Source organism: Rhodnius prolixus, unplaced genomic scaffold (assembly GCF_049639745.1).
Source record: "Rhodnius prolixus isolate KJV_2025 unplaced genomic scaffold, Rpr scaffold_7, whole genome shotgun sequence".
NCBI classification, from domain to species: Eukaryota; Metazoa; Arthropoda; class Insecta; order Hemiptera; family Reduviidae; genus Rhodnius; species Rhodnius prolixus.
Window position 1 is genome coordinate 35,999,039 of NW_027411582.1, and position 19,996 is coordinate 36,019,034.

The 19,996-nt window shown below is 31.1% G+C and overlaps 2 long non-coding RNA genes across 18 annotated transcripts in view; one reads left to right on the forward strand and one right to left on the reverse strand.

Annotated features, from left to right (window-relative positions):
* Positions 1–2,134: 2,134 nt before the first annotated feature.
* LOC141447547 (uncharacterized) lies at positions 2,135–4,078 on the reverse strand. Its single transcript, XR_012454440.1, has 3 exons — positions 3,788–4,078; positions 3,407–3,608; positions 2,135–3,314 (listed from the first exon to the last, which is right to left on the reverse strand). It is a non-coding gene; the product is annotated as an uncharacterized lncRNA (long non-coding RNA).
* Positions 3,512–19,996, forward strand: part of LOC141447546 (uncharacterized) — a 34,929-nt gene continuing 18,444 nt past the window's right edge. For 5 of the 17 annotated variants that reach the window (XR_012454431.1, XR_012454428.1, XR_012454424.1 and 2 more), the window contains exons 1-6: positions 10,508–10,821; positions 12,644–12,773; positions 16,684–16,791; positions 17,538–18,042; positions 18,721–18,869; positions 19,375–19,481. This is a non-coding gene — a long non-coding RNA (uncharacterized lncRNA). The other 12 variants (XR_012454427.1, XR_012454429.1, XR_012454435.1 and 9 more) reach the window with 7 other exon arrangements.

Genomic DNA, 19,996 nt, shown 5'->3' on the forward strand with positions numbered 1-19,996 from the left:
CTATAGAGGTTTTAATTAGCATTAGTCTTTTGAATTAATTAATTTACAAGATAAGATTATTATAGTTCTTTTGCCTTGCACTACAGAAAGTATGGCCGTCGCAGATTTTCAATTTTGATTTTTTACACGTTTCGAGGTCCTCTGAATATAGTTAAAATGGGACTTGGGAAGGCATTCAACCTAGAGAAGGGTGTATCCTCTTTCTTGGTGAAGAGAAGTGTAAGGTTTTAAGAAGTGGTCATCCACAATAGCGGCACTTCGCTTTTTTCTTTAATTCTTGGGGTGGCGAATCAATCAAAAATATGTTCGTGGTGAACACTTCCCATTCTCTCTGATTTACTCATCTCAACTGAGCAATCCTAGGGAAATTGGACAAAATATTAAGGATTTCTTAAAAATCAGTACTGTACTCCTTATTAAATCAATACGATTGGTTACTACTTAAAGTGTACCCAATTAGGTTCTATTATTAACACAAAGAGAAAGAGAGAAATAAAAAGATAGAAATGTGTAATCCTTTCTAATTTGAGAGCTAATCAATTTTCTCCATTCGTCGCCTCGCGGCCCGCTAAAAAAAACCCTCATAATTTCGTTATAATTAGATTTGGTCAGAGGTAACCATGACGGGAGACGGTGCAGACGTTCCTAAGTAGTATTACAGCAGTAGCTGGCTGCTAGCAATACAATATTTTGTGTAAAATGTATGGTTGTACTGGTGAGACTAACACTGTATATACACTGACTAATACACTGACACCTCTAATTACTGACCCTATAAGGCAACACAAAGGATGCCGACACTTGGTATCTCTTCATTTCTAACCTCCACTGCCAGGTTCGCCGCTTATATGTGACTACCTACATCAATTCTTCAAAGTAACATCACACAAACACTCACGCACCAACCGTAAAAACATGCTCCAATGTTGGGCTTATGTTGCCTGCGTTATAAAAGTATGTTTGGTTTGCTTCAATGATACCTAGATTGTAGCAAACACTTTTTCTTTTTAACTTCCTCTTATTTTATTCGAGCAGATTCGCGATTTTAATATCTCACCGGAAATATCAAGTGGTACAGCTTCAACGATTTTCTTTAAATTTGGTAAACGAACAATTGTAAAACAAATTATGCAATAAGTAATTTCAGAAATATTCTGCCTTTACAAGCAACAGTACTTACCAAAGTCTAAAACTTAATAATTACCCACTGGATTGCTGGACGATACTAAGAAACCAGGTACTAAGTATTTGGAGGACTGCAATAGAGAAATAAGGGAGTGAAGTAATTCAGGGTGAACACAAGGTACTTTGAGGATCGTAGAGCTAAAGAATAAGTACCAATTTCCAAAAATTGTAATAAGTTTTTTAGCCGTAAACTTGCGAATCTTTTTAAGCATAACAAATTATTGATTGATTTAATCGTATTTGAAGCTCAAATACATGAATTTTTAATTTTCTCTCCCAAACCCTAATTAGGGAACGTAAAACTACAAACGTAATGTGTTATTTAAACAAGAGCAATTTACTAGAAGCTCATTGAAACTGTAAAGATTTCATAATTGCAAATTACTTAAAATAATTTTCCATTTCTACTTTTACAATCTTTTATTTAAAAGTATCCAAGTTTTTTGAACATTAAAATGAACACTTTGTGTGGTTAAAAATTTAAAAAATCGTGAAAAAATCTTGAACTTTGATAAATTTATCGATATCCTGTAGTTAACTGAAGTTGAAGTGAAGAGACAAATTTAATCTGAGATTAGACATATAATTAAGAATGTTTATGCGGAACAATGATAATGTATAATAAACATAGTTTATTAATGCATAGCAAACGAATTAAAGATAAAATTCCTAATTAATCCTAAACCTCAAATGAAAAGTTCAACAAATAATTTCAAACTTCTGATTAGTATTCAGTCCCCAACAATGCAGTGGCACTTTTATGGTAAAACAAAGCTAAAATCTGTAATTCTTCAAAATTTCTATTAGATAAATTTTTGTGAACGCACAAAATAAGACTCTTACTAATGTAAGAACAACTCTTGTGCCCTCCGAAGAAGGCATCTGACTTACCATTACATTCTGAAGTAAAAGTAACTTGTGATAAAAGAAAAAAAATGAAATTGAGCTGTAGGAAATAAACCTGTACTATAATTACATTAAATAGTTATAAAAAAAAAGAAGCAATTTAACTGCTTTTAATGTCAATTAATAAAAAGAAATTGAATTTTCAATCATACCTCTTTTAAAATTTCAAGGCCAAATCTCCAGTATTACAATAAACTTTAGGAAACTGATATTTATTGATAATTTATTTTAAAAAAAACATTACTTTTCACTTTAATATTAGTTAAAATATTACAATTGAATAAATTACACTTACATTTCACATTTAAAAAAGTTATATTACCAGTTTATAAAAGAACAATATGGCTACAGATAAAAGAACTTAAGGCCTAAACCAAAGCTTAATTAACTGGGAAAAAATCATAAAAAATTTAACTGAAGTAAAACAAATTTATTAATAGAAAATATAAAAACAAATTTAAATTCTACAATTAGTATTGTTTAAAAAAACAAAAAAAAAATTAAAACACATTTCTAAGTTTACTATTTTTAAATTTTTCACACAATATAATGAGACAAACTAAATTTAATACTTTTTTATAATTACGTTCGTTACAATTATTTAAATATTAATTCAATAATTGTTTTTTTAATTTAGGATATTGCTCCCTTGCCGTTGGTCACTAGATCAATTCTAAGCTCAGTTTCCATCAGGGCACTCTTTCTGAATTTGTACTGTATGGTGAGTAATTTTTTCTTTTTTTTAAATTAATACAAGAAAATAAAACATTTACTTAAACGATAATGAAATTGGCAAGTATTTAAAATAATAATACTAGTTGTTAATTTCAATTTAGCGAAAAGAGTAGTTTGACGAAAATTCCAATTTTTGGCTTAATGAAGATACAATATGGCTAAGCTTATGAAGATCCTTCTTAAAATAGATTCGTAGATAATTTTAAGAATTATAATTAAGTAAGTTATCCATCAAGTATTTCATAAACTTACAATTGTTATATGAGGGTTTGATTATATTTAAATAAAGTTGTTAATGATCAATATTGCTTTTTATTTTGGAAATAGAAGTTTTAAACTGAGCTTAAAATTCTTCTACAAATAGTTTGTAATGAATGGATGAAGTATTCAATTGTGAATAAGTGATGTAAAAATAATGCTTTACCTGCCTTGATTAGTTTTTATTTAAAATTATCTGCAGTTGATATAGGTTAAAAAAATTTTCGCATCTGGAAAATTAGAAATAATTTTCGTAAAAAGCATGAAAAGTAACAAAAAAATATGTAGTTTAAAGACAAAAAAATGCAGTTTAATGACGTACCAATTGTTCATATATTTTTTTAATTATTGTATTTTCTTCTAGTTTTTTTTTTATTTCCCAAATAAGCACGCATTTTTTTTCTTCAAATGCACATTTCTGATTTCAGGTCTGAATGGTGATCAAGTGTAAATCACTGGGTGTAGTATCGAAAGCTGAAGAATAAATTGACTGCAAGTGTAGCTGAAGGTTTAGTCCCATTTTGCTGGATGAAAACAACGTAAGAAAAATGTAATAATTGCCTTGTTTTTTTAATTAACTTATAACCATGGCAACAGTTGGATTATTTCACTTTTTTTACAATTGATTTACACATGTTAATTTTTTATCACACTTTTGATAAGAATTAGCTTGATTAATATTATTAGTTCAATAAGAAAATACCTCATTATGTTTGACGATAGAAATACAATCAACTGAACAGCACAAGTGATTCTTCTTTTTATTTTTCGGTTCTTACACTTTTGTTGTAGGTACATTTCATAATAAGACTGTAAACTGTTGTCAGATTACTTTAAACACAAATTCTGCGTTCAATTTTGAAAATTAGTTATTCTAAAAATGAGAAGACACTTTAGGATCTTGAAAATTACAACAAGCTTGAACTTAATGCACTTTATAACCTCTACTATATAGTTAATTGCTAATGGCCGTCAATTCTTTTCTTGTATTACAATCTCTTATTGGTAATACTTCCAAAAACAACCGTATTGTGTAATCTGAAGTCAGCCCTATCTAGGATCTTCCATTGTAAACACTTAACTTCAAATGTAGTAGCTGCACAATTTGCCAGAACTATTTTGTTTTTCATTTATTGTTGATGTTCTTTAAAAAATGAATATGAACACTATTATTTATATTGCATTTCTAAGGAGAATCAAGAACTTATTTCAATGTTTTCTACTTTAAACTGTCCATTCTGAAGGAATCATATAAAAAAAATGCCTTTGAATGTAGTAAAATTAATCATCCGATTCAATAATTAAAAAAACTTTAATGTAAAGTACGACTACGTCTTAAAAGCTTCAATTATTATTACAATAATCAAGTTATAAATCGTTATTCTTGAATAACCATTCATTAGAATTTAAACTCTATAAAAAGCAAGGAATCTTAGTAGAAGATAGATTATTGCCAGTTTCAGTCATATTTTTTCTGCAATTATTTTTCCTGGCTTACAGAATATTTGTACATTTTTAAGTCCAGCTATAATTTAGGCATTATGCGACGTCATGTTGGTGGGCTGACCCAGTCGATAATCTCTCTTTTTATTCCAAGCTGGTAGTACTACAAATCTTTGGGTCATCATGTTTATTAAGTCTTTTTTATCTATGATATTTCTAACTCCCAGTAAATTTGCTACTTTCCCTCGAAACACAGTATTCCCAAGGGGATACGGAGTACTTTATTTTTGGAAGATTTGCAGTTTGTTCTTACTGGCGGCTATCTAGAATGGCGTGCGTCAGAGGTGGTCTTAGTGTTGTAGAATAAAGTTGTTTAGTCTGTTGAGATTTCATTGGGTTCTGTTTGTTAATTACAGTTAATTTGAGCTGACTAAGGGTTGGAATAGCATGTTGTAGTTTTAATGTTTTATGTGGAATGCGTGTTAGTACAGTGACGAGTTGTACGTCCTATTATTTTAGGTTTATGTGAACGACCTTTCATTGTTTGTCAATGTTGTAAATTTTAAACTTCTAGCTGGCTAGGAGCTGCGTAAAGTTTTTCGCTTGAACCTATCTTTAGTACGTTTAGGTTCAACTTCAATTTATGAAGCCAGTCTCTTGATTTGCCCGTTTTTCTAAAAATGATGATAGTATTCGATAAATTAATTGATTAAATTGATTTTTAATTGATAAAAAATGGAAGCGCTCAATGAAACACAAATTATTCTTAATCATCCTAATTAAAGAATGATCGCGACAATTTTTGGGGGCTCTATTTTATTTAATTCTTCAGAACAGTATAATGAGAGAACTAGAAATATAATATCATTTCGCTCATCTGTTATGACACTTAGAAAAAACTTTATTTAGTATTATTTTAGGGGTTTTTAAAAATATTTTATCAGTCACATCATCCCATCACACCGTTGGGATCATATCTTCCTGTCTGTCCAGTCCTTATCGTTCCTAGTCTCTTCCAAACACAACCACTTCCTGCTCTTCAAAGCTTTCTTCACTTTCTTCTAAAAATTCTCTAAGAGTGAATTCTAAAAAATTCTCTTAGGTCACCTTTCTTCAAGCATGCAAAACAGGCACTTTAACACAATATTTTGAAGGACGTACTCGTAAATCTCTTTATAGACCTTTAGTTTGAGTTCGTAACTTTTAAAATAAACATACAAAGCAGGCATTTTGAAAGAGTTTCCAATTCTTTGGTTAATATTTTTTAGTTTCTAAGGGAGCTTTTTGATATTTTCTTCAAAAGTGACAATGTAAACGAGTAAATATTCAAATACGCAATCTTCTTAGTACAAAATACCAATTTTCCATTAAGTTTAATTAGTTAAAAGTCACTTGATTGCTTACTCCAAATTTTTTTTCTATTATTTAAATTTTAAAGTTGATCAATAAGAGGTTTCAAAAATTTTGAAGGGGTCAATAAATAAAACACTTTTAGTAAAGTTTTTGAGATTAACTCTGAAATTTATTTAAGTTTATAAAAACATTACCTTATTTCATCATTCTAATAAAATATTCAATGAACTTTTATGTATTCAAAACTAGTTGTATGATAAATATAGGCGTTCACTACATAAATATCAAAACATTAAATTTAATAATGGTATTTCCATAATAACTTAACCTTTTCATATTCCAAAATACTTTTTTAGTAAAATCTTTCACTAATTTATCACACGTTAAATATATAAAATAAGTTGTACTTACAAACCTATTAATAAATATACAGTTTAGTTTGTCCTCCAAAATATTTTATTAAATTGAAAAGTAAGTTATAATTATTAGCTTGGCTTTTATCAGAAATTTAATATCTAGTGAACAGCTGATTAAAATCATTAGTCTTATTAATGTTAATTATATTTTAAATTGTTTTTTGTTGCTTGCTTCATGTCAAAACATGAAAAAAAAAATTACTTTAAATATTCTTTAATTCGTATCTTCCCTCTACGGGCTTCCGTCAGCTCCTGTTTCGGGCTCCTGTCTCCCAAAACTCTCCATTCTTCCAGCCACCTTATCTCTGAAACTTTTCTATTCATCTGCTCATCGAATTCTTACTCCCATCTCTCGGCAGGTCTCCATCTATTCCATGAAGAGTTCTACTTGCTACCGGGGGAATCCACGGGTTACCCTCCTAAAGTGTCCATAACACTTATGCTTTCTCTTCGTCAATTTTTCCTTTATTATTTCCTACACTCCAAGCACACTCCTTACTCCAAAATCCGTTTTATAAAGTTGTACTTTCGATTGATGGATTTTGATCGTTCTGTTACAGTGGAGTTCTCTTCCAGGGTCCAATTTAATAAATATAAAGAATTAGATAACTGATACTTTTTCGTCATGCGCGCGAGCATAAAACATTTTCTAAAATCCTCTTTTTGTGTCTTAGAGGACCTTCAATTTGATGAAATATTTGTTGAAAATTGAAAATAGAAAATTTAACATGATCTCTATAATTTTCTTTCATAGTAAGAGAAAGTAAACAAATTTCAATTTCAAATTGAGATGAATTTCTCTGAATCCCTTCTTTCGCTAGCCCCGTGACCTTTAAATAAGACTCCCTAAAGGGCGTTGGCATCCCTCCTAGATAAGAAATACTGCTTTATTCTTCAACAAAGTTTTACCATCCGTTCCCCTAGTACACCTCAAAAATTATTTTTGCTATATTATGTTTCAGATAGAAGTGTTAATCGTATATTTCTGGTCAACGTTAGAAGCTTAATTACCTAGCTATGCCCCCGCTCCCACCTGTTAAAGATAAGCCTCATTAAAACAAATGCGCTTGAATCTTACAAATAAACAAGCTCGGCGAGCGTCTCTATTAAATTATGTAAGAGCTAACGTTGGATAAACATACTTTATGATTATTATATTGACCCATAAATCAGCCACTCTGAGCCTTCTTTTTAAATTCATATTGAAACCATCTGGCGTCCTCTCCCGTCTGAACTTGTAAATAAATTCATGTATTTAATATTTTTCTGTAATATTTCAACATTTTTGTGATGCTGGGATTTTGTTTTTTTAATTTAAATATTTTAATATGATTCTTAATTACACATTAATAAAAAAAATCTTAAATAATTTATAGTAATTTTGCTGTAGGCTGTTAAATCTAGAGAAGTTTGTTTTATTTGTATAGGATACCGCTTTAAATCATGTTTATTGGATGATTTATTTCTAAACCATCCCCTGTTCGCAGATGACTGTTTCATTGCCCAAATTTTTGAAAAATACGTCAAGAAAAGTTATGGATAATAAAATCGGATCAAAGTGGAGTATGATTGAAGATGGGAAAGAAGGCTGACACAGAACAATTATGGAAACTTATTAAATCACAGGTGAGATCATGGATTTACAACAAAAATCGTGTAGATTTTCAATTGTATAGTTGTACGTTTTGAGGGTATCTAAAAACTATTATGTTTTTTTCAAAGAAATAGATGTGTCGTTTTAGGTAATCATGTTGTTAAGCATCTCTTTAATATGACGTTTCGATATGTTGTTCTATATTTATGAAATAATGTATTTTATGCTGTGATTTTGGTTTGCAACTGTTTTCTCTGAGATTATCGATTTTTTAGTAAGGTCCGGGATGGAAACTGTGACGTCATCCTTCCTTCACTTCCACCATTTTATTTAATTAAACTTAGATAATTGTGAAGTGAACTACCTTTTTAAAAAAAAACATTTGTTTTAACAAAGTTTAATAATGTACATCACTTTAACAGTTGGTTGTGTTCATATCAGATTTCTCTTTTAATGGCGATTAAAACCATAATTTTGTGGAACAACTCTTAAACATGGAGCTCTGATCTTTGCAACCTCAAAAATGAACTCTTTCGGGACATTTAGTTGGAATGATTGCGAGTGACTGCAGATGAACATTAACTCTTTTGATTAGGGAGAACTGTAAAGTAAACATGATTAATTAGTTTACTAAAATGAAAAGAAAAAAAAAGACATTATGTTTGTTAAAGAAGTGTTGTCAAAGTAGCATGACGATAAAGCTTTTCCAAGCACCTAATTGTTTGTTTCACTTGACTAGTTTGACAAAGCCCAACAAGTTTTTCCTTTGTGCGCACCACCCTCTTCATAGCGTTCCGTCTTTTAAACGGCACACTGATTAAATGTTCGCCTGACCATTAAATATACGAAAAAAAAAGAAGTTGTGGGTGATATCCAATCGATTGGTGACTTCGTAAGATTTGTAAACAAACAAATTGTTGAATCTTTAGTTGAGAAAAGAAAACGAAGGGATTTATTTTTTTCAGAAGCACAAAAAGGGCTGCTAACTCCCAGAAAACAAAACAAAACAAAACAACTAGTTCACAGTACTTCTTTGAGGGAAGAGGGAAGGTTTGTAATTGAAGATTTACCGCCCTTCATTCGCCAGGGAGGTCTGTCGGCTTCTTTTTCATCTCACTTTCCTTCTTTATTTATTTTTTTATTGACGTAATGATTCCCAACCTTCAACGGGTAATTAGGGGAATGAAACCTATGGAAGAGTTATACCCAAGCATTGAAATGGATTCAAGTTCGTGTCTCTAAGAAAGATTGCAAAAGTGTGCCCAAATATCAGCACAAAATATTTTGTTATTTGATTGATAGTGTTTATTTGATATTGAATTCATTAAAACTGACTCATTTCGTGGGTTAACATCTTTTTTTGGCCTAAAATAGACACTTTAAATTAGATATATTTATTATTTATTTAATTATAAGCGGCGTAATTACATATGTCATTCTTGCCCATTCAACTTCATAGTAATTTGCATCGTGTTAGTTTAAAATATATTTAAAATTATACAGTTTTATAAAACAACAACAGTTCTTTCAGCTGTGGCAAATTATTACTTAATATGACTAAAGGGCTTAGAAAAAAATGAGTTCGTAAAGATAAAAGATAAGATGATTACAGAATGGACTGTCGCCTTGAAATATCAATGATTTGACACGTCCGGCCATAAGACGTATGGTTTTTGTATATGCGTTTTTGCAGAACTTAGTGAAATATCTATACACAAACACATATACTAATAGTGTGGCGAAAGGTCCCAATTATAGTACTTTACGTCGCTTATTTAATGAAGATTACGAGACCGACTTGAGGACTTGAGATTACGATTTGAGGCGATGGGAAGATTTGTCCGGGAGGGCTCAAGAAAATTTCTGACTATGAGCTGGAAACGTTTTTATAGCATAACTAGCTTGAATGAGAGTTATACTGTAGGAATCGTTGTTATGGGGTAACTAGCTTCAAAAAGAAGAAATGATTCTAATAAATAGGATTTTTATGGAGCGTTAACAATATTACGAAGTCTTTCGGATTGTACGGATTGGATTCCTGGGTAGTTGGAACGTTTAGCTGAACCCCAAAGTTGTAGTCCGTTGGTCATTCATTCCAGATTGGTTTTAAGGCCGAGTTATAAAATAAGCTTATATGAGTTAGTATCTCCACGAGTGTTTTGAGCAATCTAAAGATGTAATTCAGTTCTGGTTTGAGGTTGTTGGTTGTAGCTATGTACTTTGAGGATAGCGCTCTTAATTCCCATGCAAAAATTCTGGGTTCGATGGCTTCCTTTTTGGGTAAAACTCAGTTTTGTAAATTTGATAGTTTTTTAACCAGCTTGACCAATTAATGAACGCTATTATATGGGGTAAAATATATAGTGAACACTGTACACTACGGTAAAACTAAATGGCTTAGTAAGCCATCTCTAGAGGTAATTTCATGCTAAGTTAATTTGTGTAATATCAGAAGCTGGTGTAATTATTGTTGTTTTATATCGTTAATAATTTTAAATTAAACGAAATATATAATTTTTACAACATCACGTATTCCAATCTGAAATATATGTAGTATAAAATATTAATCAAAAAAATAAAAGAATTCTTGATTCAATAATAATCGATTATAAAGATTCCCATCATTTATAGAAGCAATATGTGGGAGTTTTCTTACATTCAGGTTATTACGGTGAAGTTATTACTAGTTTCATAACAGAGCAAATCTGAATCTCAAGTTTCTAATTCACTGTGATATCGTCTTATGGTTGAATTGAATGAGTCATTAGGTTGAAATATAGTCTAACTAAATTGCTTGCATTGATGGCAATTCTATTGAAAATGAAACAATATTTATAATAGCTGCAGTTGAAGTAGTTTTTGTGAGCAATAGATTTTAGCAACTTTCCTACTCTTTCGGATCCCATGCGTGGCATACAATGAAAATATCAAGTAGGTATCTTTTGAACATGATTTCAATTTTATTTTTTGTCCATACTTCTCTGAATACGAGAAAAACCTGGTTTGGAATTTATAAGAATTTAAAGTTTACAGCTTTTACATTTTCTTTAATATAAACTCAGAATCTTTAATTAATAAATTTTTCACTTGTAGAAACAAAAAAATAAGCTAAAGAAGAATGTCCTAACCCCAACGTTCCCATAGAATTGACCGAAATATATTTTCGAAGAAAAATGTTTACACGAAGTTGTATTCATTCGAAATTTTAGACATTCGAGTAATGTTTAGAAATATAAAAAAAAATATTAAGCAGTGTTTTTCCATTAATTTGACTTGTACCACCATGATACTGAAAACCGCAATTATTAGTGATAGATTTCCACATTAGAGGTGTTAGAGAAAGTAATAAAGTTTATTCTGGTATTATTTTTTTATAATTACTTTATTTGTTTACAATAATTTAAATGAAGTTTTCACTCTAAAAAAACATCTAATTTGTTCAGAGATATGTAATTTCTGATCAATTTAGTTTGCTCTCTATAATTTCCAATTGTAATTGAAATACATTTGATTACTTTGGCCAGCCTTTTGACTTTAGTTAAAATTACTCATAAACATATGTTATTATTAATTTTTCTAGGACATATTTACATTCATAATTTGATGGGTGGTGTTTAAAAAATTAATAATTCAAAAAATACATAAAATCTACGATAGTGCTGTAGATACAGCACTTGGGTGGGCTATACAAACATTTATGGGGTCAAATGGACAATCTTTTATTGCGTCATGCAATGAGCTTTTTTTTTTTTAGCTCTATCTTGAAAAAAAATATCGCCTAAATGTTCGAATTCTAGCACTACTGTTAATAACTAGTTCTAAATAAAGGAATAAGTAGTATGAACATGTTACAATTCAGAAGGTTCTAATCTAATCAAGGTTCGAATTTTATTCGAACTGTAAGAATCTCAAAATTTTATTTTTCTAATAGTAACTTAATTCGAGTTATTTGACATGATCCAATACTTCTGCTTACTTTTATAGTAAGCAGATGGGCGCCACGGTAGCCGAGCGGTTAGAGACGAGACCTGCGAAGCTAATATGTACTGTGGTACTGGGTTAGATTCCTGGTCTTAGGCCTTGGATTTTATTTAATGGTTGATAAAAGGAATTTACAGTAAAGTATGTTTGCTAGTCGCCTCCGTCAATGACACCTAATTGGTAGTTGGACGTTAAGCCCCGCCTGAAAAAATAGGCGATTACTTTACTTTACTTTACTTTACTTTTTAGTAAGCAGATGTCTACTAATAAGAGTCAGACGATGATGTTGAACAGTTTAGATATCTTTCACTAGCCACAAAGAGAACTAAAGAAAGTGCGGCAGATTTATGTACACCACAGGGGAATCCAAATAGTCTGGGGCAGGAGTCGGCAACTTATTTTAAGTAGAGAGCCATTTCTCCTTAAATAATTTTAATAAATCTTACCAATAGCCGCAAGGATGATAATGTACAAAATTCTGTAGATCATTTGTATTCACAAATTATTATTTTATGATATTCAATAACATTTAAATGTTTTATATATTTATTTTCACACATTGCAAAGTAAATAAACAAATAAATAATAACTAAACCTGTGTTTGAATGAAAATGGCGGCAGTCCTATATATTACGTACTGTATTTTAATCTAATTCTATTCAATTTCAAACCCATCACATTTAAAATTCTTTTTGAAAAAATATCTTTACTTTAATAAATGAAATTTTCATTTGTTTCAATAAAATTGAAATATACAATTTATTTTGGACAGGCTGAAGAGCCACAAAATTTGGATAAAAGAGCCGCATGCGGCTCGCGAGCCGCGGGTTGCTGACCCTTGGTCTGGTACGGGATATACTGAAAGGTATACCATGAAAGGCAGATTGTCGACCTTGTGAAAGGTATAGTATCAGTACACAATGTTAAACTGAAAATTTAAAAAACATAGAATTTAGTTTTATTTTTATATTAAAAAAAATAGAGGTCATAGCTATTCGAAAAAAAAATAATACTTGCTAGATTATTAAAATTCATTTTCGAATTGAAGGATGCGACTTTCTTGGATTCAGGAATGATCGTCACAAATATAGCTGAATTCGTTATCACACACGAATATTTCCTTTCTGCGTTGTACCTGCTATCATGCTATGGGAGAGGCGGCGCACTGCTGGTACTTAAGAGATTTTCTCCAGCCACTTCTTTCCATAAGATGTGCTCTTCATCGAATTTTCTTGGAAATAATGTTTCAAATAAAAGTTCCGGCACCCTGTGATGTTGCACTTATAGTCGTAAAAAAAACTTTTTGGAAGTGCGAGTTCCGGTAAAAATTCGATATCAAAAAAAGATTTGACACTGACGCAATACTTCCTCTTAACAGAAGTTATACATAACAAAAAAATAATAATGATCCAAAGTCTAATTAAAGTTTAAGCTTCGAAAGACAAGTGATTTAAGCACACAAGATCCAGTCTTGGACAATGTGAAGTCTTGTGGGAGGTCCGTTGATGGCGCCACCTGCCCAGACATATGCTCAAATTAATTCGATTTTTTAATTTAATTATGTTTAAATTAAATTAATTTTTCAGTTGTATAATTATGGGGGAGGCATTATGTAGTGTAATTAATTTGGTCATTTATTTTATAATTATTACGCAGGTATATACTCTGTAATTGATTGGCTCTAATAAATAACTTTTATATTAATAAGTGACTCTGAAATAATTAAATTTAATATAAAACATAATAAATCAATGATTAAGTTGTGTAAATAAAATGGAATTAATCTCTTACTTCAGCGAGACTGTGCCCCGTAAGTTTTGCACATGCATAATGCAAAATAAAAGAGAAGAAGTCAATAAAATTCATTTTTCAACAAAACCCATAAAATTAAGATATAGTCAAAAGATGTCTAATTTGGTTGCTAATTGTAAGACACACAAATTCACTACTTTTTGCATCCCATCGACACCTCTATACTTTGAAGCTTTGCTTTCAGAAAAAAAAAACCTGGAATATTCCACTACGTAAATTATGATAAGGGAATGAAATTTATTTTTCGAGATATTTAAGGCAATCTGGGGTGGATTCTTAATAGTTATCCTTGTTTAATTTAAGTAAGGACCAAAGTAAAAGATAATTTGAAAACTTAAGGGAAACATAAAAGATGGATTTCAACTTTTAACTTGCTAGAAGTTGGCAGACATCATGGTCTTACTTTATAGTCACAATCCAATAAGAAGTAAGGTACAAAGCCCAAAATATGATGAAAAAATTAAAAAAAAAAACTGGTTTACTAAGAAATGTGGGCTGAATAGAGATCTATTGGAATATGCTAGTACTAGGCCAAGGTCTGCTTCATTATAGTCACGCCAGATAGCAACCCAGCTCGTGCAGCAAGTTTTAAACGCTTCTTTCTCCTCCTCGTGCTTTGAGTGATCACGGGTCCAGAGGATTGGGAAGCTGCGTTTTGGCAATTAGCTTTTTTTGACAAAAACGTAGAATCAATTTTTAGACTAATTAGTTTTTCTCTAAAACTGCTCTGATTTTCATCAAACTAGTTTAAAGTTACAGATTCTCATATAAGGAAAATTCATATAAGAGCACTTTTGAGAGAGTGAGGGCAAGCTTTCCTCGTAAAATCGGTACTAAAATGTTCTCGTTTGTGATAGATCTGTGTTGCCAATTTGAAAAAGAGGCACAAGTTTTGTCGTACATTAACAACGTACATTACGTTGTTTTGGTTAGTTTGATGTCTTTATTTAAAATACCTATTCAAACGACATTCTACTAGCTGGATGTTCATTATATAAATTTGTGAGGAAGAATATTGTCTGCCTAACTCTCGCTACAACCTGCGGTGTGTCCCTGTTTCTGTGCCGCTTTTAAATTCCTGAAGGCTTCTTGCATCGACCGCAACATCTGAACCTTGCCTACAAGCTCTACTATTTCGATGGAATGCTTCCTCCATGAGATTTCAGTCCCTCCTGGATTAGCTGGGACTTTCCTTCTGATAGTTCTCCTTCAGCTCTGTTCCTTCAGCTTCGCCAGGCCGACTTATCTCCTGCTGTCCCGAAGGTTTTTTTTTTGAATTGAAGTCCCTGTTTTTTCTCTGTTTTTTTATCTGGGATTTTGTTTGTCTACTGATCAATAATTAACCTTTCGATGACTAGTTCCTGAAACAGGTGAAAACTTATGTAAATCGAATACTAAAACTATAGTGCATTTAAAAATATAACCGTTTTCAAGGGTTAAAAACAATAGGATAAAATATTAGGCGGAATTGTTTAAGAGGAGGTCGAAACATTAACATCAGATTAGCAATAAGTTACGAAACGAATACAAAATTTGAACTGTCAACTACAGATCTTGCGCTCTCTAAATCTAAGTTGCTGGAAATCCCAGAATATTGGAGTAAAAACAGCCAAATCCTGACAAAAAGCTCCTGCATATCTTAAATAGTACTCCTCCTTTTTTTTTCGAAACTAATGATGGATATGGCGCCAGTCGCAATAATTAATGATTGGATACAGGACAGTATGAAACGGTAGCAGGGGCCGAACGAAGTATAGGCTGAAGAGGAGATGGGTCGTTGGGTCATTAGTGGACTGTAAAAGGAAGAAGAGGGTGGGAATCATCAGCTGAGCTAGTGGATAGAAGTGCCGGTACTTAGAACTGTCCGTCATTATTCCGATTGTCTGTGTCTGTGCAGGTGAAAACCTGTGCTGTTCGGCTTGATAAGTTCATTAAATGTAACTGGATAACCTAGGGTCTGCCTCTTCTTGTGACCTCTACGTTATGTCGGGGACTAACATAGGAACAACGCGGGGATATTTTATAAACATAGGTAGGTTAATATCGTGTTATCATAAAGGTATAAAATTAATTACTAGAATATACCCATTACAAGTAAATTAATAGATTGTACAGTTTCTCTCAATAATTATTGTTTCAATGTCGATTTACAATAATCATTATTTAAATTAGGAAGGGTACATTACAGCCTCGGTCTCCCAAACAAGTATCCAGCAAGTTTAGCTCATTTTTGTTTTAAAATAAATATTTTTTAATTATTACTGTAGTTCAGTTAATTATATTTTCCTAAAATTTAGAGTTTGTACTAAAAAAAAAATACGTTACAAAAACGGGCGGCACCCGTAGGGGAAGAAGCGCAATATATGGATCCAAGTTATTCAAAGATAATTTTTATTCCATCTTATTTTTTATTTAAAGCGAGTCAACATCTAAGACCGTTCGAGCCTGGAACATTTTCTGGTACTCTGCCGACCTCCAAACAGTGGGCTGTAAAGAAGCTCCTAGGTCACACCTTCGGACACCTATTCTTGACATTTACCCAATTTTCTCTTAGTTCAAATCCTTAGGAATATGAATTACTTTTTCCAATACTCCTTTTTTTTCCATTTACAGTCTTGCTGAAGAAATCTCCATACATTTATTCAGATGGTGCCTCTGATCATAAACATGTAATCAGATTAATGATTAATAAAATCCTCTCAACCCCTCTATAGATAGAGTTGCTTTTGACGGCTCTGAAGAACAAAGATTTTTACTTTATTTGAACTCTTTATTTTCATTCATATTCAACATGCTTGATATTTTCGTGGAAGACGGTGTTTATTATTATTTGTTTTCAGAACATTATTCTTTTTCTTATTCAACTATCTTTGCATACAAAGCTTTCTTCCAAAATAATATAGTTTCAGTATACTGTAAATTCGAATGCAGTTCTATTTAACTATTATAGTTACTTATTTGCTTACTATAGGCTATTTATATTTATTTATTTACTTATAGACTGTCACAGAAGGATTGGAATTGTTGGCTTTGCGTTCTTAGACCATTACGTATAGGAAACACGTATAGTAAAGGTGACCACAGAGTGATGAAATAACTATTGAAAAGGTAACTATTGATCATTTATTTTCCAATTATCTTTTTTAAGATAGAATTGGACTTCTTAAGATATAATATCCTTTCATTTTAAATAATCCCAGTAATTTCAAGCTCAGGGTACTTTTCACTTTTTTAAAATGTTAAAAAAAAAAAAAAACTCCAGGTAATAGAGGGACAATCATCCCTAACGATCCGAGCACTGGAATGCACTGTCCGTGTAGAAATATACTGGTTGACAGTCGAATATCATTAAGAGTGTGATTGGAGAACAGAAGGAAGTATGTTTACACACGTATCGAGGATAAAACAACCAAGTTGCCAACTCTTTTAGACATATGTATATTTCCTTCTTTTTCTATGTGATTAAAAACTGATCCACTGGTAATTGTAAAGAGGAGGAATGGCAAAAATGTGTACCAGAGATCACTTACAGTCAGCCACTTATCAGAATAGAGTGTTTAAATAAGTGTCAAAATTATATAAACAAGGTAGAATGGTAACTCATTTAGTCTTTCCTCATTAGAATATGGTGAGGCTTAAACTTCACACTTCAACCGACAACTTGTTTAATAAAATGCTTATTGAGTAAAGTAGATGTTTGTAGGAAGCCTCAAGATTTATGTTCTGTCAGTTGTTCTAAGATAACATTCTTAAGCCAAAAGGTACACACACACACCTGTACATTAGGAAATTAAGTAACTAAAATTATTGTCAGCAGACTTTATTATTTCGTTGTAAATGCTGTTTTGTTCCAGTAATCCGTTTGCAGTTATTCGAATCTTCAATAAGAGCAATGCTTCAAGAACTGAAAAAAAAACAAAATTTAGTTTGGGAATTCTTCTTTGCTTACCTTAATTAAAGCAGCTTTTGATTGAATATTGGACACATTGAAAAAATAAATAAATGTAAAACGCTATATTGAATAATCTAAAAGAAAGGTGAGACGCTTTGTTCTAGAAAGGATTGCGAAGTCTTCCTGTGGTAATGGTAAGACAAAGTTAATAGTAAAACTAAAATTTTCGGTTTCGAGCTGATATTGTCATCTGATAAAAGTTTGACAGCAGTGCATTTAAGCACGAAGTCACCTTTGAGCCAATCTATTATCACCTTCAATGTATTTTCATATTAGCATAAAGTAATTGCAGAAGATTGAAGTCTTATTGTTGATTGATGGATACAATGGATTAGCATGGCTGAGAAATAACGTTAGACTAAACTAGTTGACAACCTTTTAATCCACATCTTCATCTTATAAAAATCGTTAGTTTTTATTGATTTACTTTTGGAAATTTTAGTTAAGTTACTTGCAAATAGTGAAATATCAATACATCTTATGGCTTATTGTACCAATATTATCATCCCATAATTATTAAAATAGTTTCATAAGATTTTTTGGTTCTATTATACGTAGCTTGTGAAGAGAGTGGAATTTATAAATTTATTATTTTGGTATTTGCTCTATTTAAATCAAAGAATAAATTAGAAATTAAAGTCCTTATATTTAAATTAAAGAAATTGGGCAACCTTATTAGAAATTCTATCTATGCATTCTGTTCTTACTATAAAATCAGAAATAGACGTATTGACATGCTAATGCTATCTAGCGGTAATTGCTTGAACTAAAAAGATGTAATTACATAGCAACTAGTTCCAGTGATCACCGCTAGGTAGCATGAGCATGTACTTTGACACTATTAGAATAAACGTTGAATAACCTAACAAACCATCTGTCTGGTAAGGCAGTGGGGTAAAAAGGTTATTCGGTTTCGTCCAAATATTCTGTCATGTACCGTCAGCAATAATTAGCTTTATTAAATGTTTTCCACCCACGTTGATAAGTCAGTATTTTAAAAAGAAGTTTTCCTCTGAAAAAAAAAATCCATGTTTAAAATTCACTGTTACCTGATATTTTGATGTTTATTTATTTATGATTGATAGTCTTAAGTTGATGCTGCTGTAACTAAGTCAGTGAGGACTTTACATACCTTAGAAAACTGATTGTATTATCTATTTGCATTAAGCGATAACTTGCTAGGAAATTAAGAAACTTCTTTTTGGATCATTACTGCGTTAAGGACTTCTAGCAGGTAAGCAACATTTTTATGTATACTTTTATTTTTAATTACTAGTTGATGTGATTAGAAGTGCTTATGAAATTGATATGTTTCAAAGACAGTTGATATTAGATGCATTTTAAGTGTACGCATGTAATTTTAAAAAGTTGATTTTAGTCTTATTTCGTTTCATAAAAATGTTTCAACGGTCATAAGTGGGTAGATTTAGTAACATCTTAATAATTTTTGGTCATCTTCATTACAGTAAAAGTAAATTGCTAATTACGATTATTTATTTGGGAATAATGAACTTCCAAGTAAATATTCATACTTTTCTAATTTAAAGGGGAGAGTAATCTCCATGAAGTTTAAATTAATAATGTTAAATTTAATAACGTCCTAGAATTATGGACCTTGGATTTTGCAAGATTCGCACCAGAAGTTTTAAATTCTAAGTTATTGAAGATTGATTTTTTTTCTAAATATTTGTAAATGAAAACAATTATAAACAATAGTTATAATTTATTTTTGTTCTCAGCGTTCTTTCGACATTCTAATGGTAATTCTGAACTAGTTCAATTCAAACAAATGGCGGGGTTGATGACATTTCATCCAGTGTAACACATTTTAACTCCTACAGCATCAGTAAGTACATGTTTTCAGCTTACAGCATGGTAAAAAGGTATTATGTCGTATTATCTAAAGATAAATAGTAAAGTATACAGTAATAGATTAGATACCTAGTAAGTGCAGTGATTTGCCTAAATTCAAACTAACCAGAGGGTTTAGGTTTACGTTTTTTTAAAAAAAGTGAATGTGCTTACACTTTTAATGATTCTCTATCATCTTAGGGCTTTTTAGTGATCAAATTAGTTTACTGAAGTGAATTATTAAGTCATAAAATTTAGTGTTGTTCAGATTGCACATTCAAAATATTTAATTTTATAATTTGATTGGTCTTTTTACTTCTTCAAAACTGAACTTTTTGCAACAATTAAGTCAAGTATCTCAAACAGACAGATGGGGCGTGTTGTCTTCCGCTATTATAACCCATTTCATTATTTTGAAGGAGCCTTCTATACTTCCAGCAAGTACGACCTTATTCATGAGGCAATTCGCATCCATTCTATTTTGATAGTAAACTAAACTAGATTCTCTAA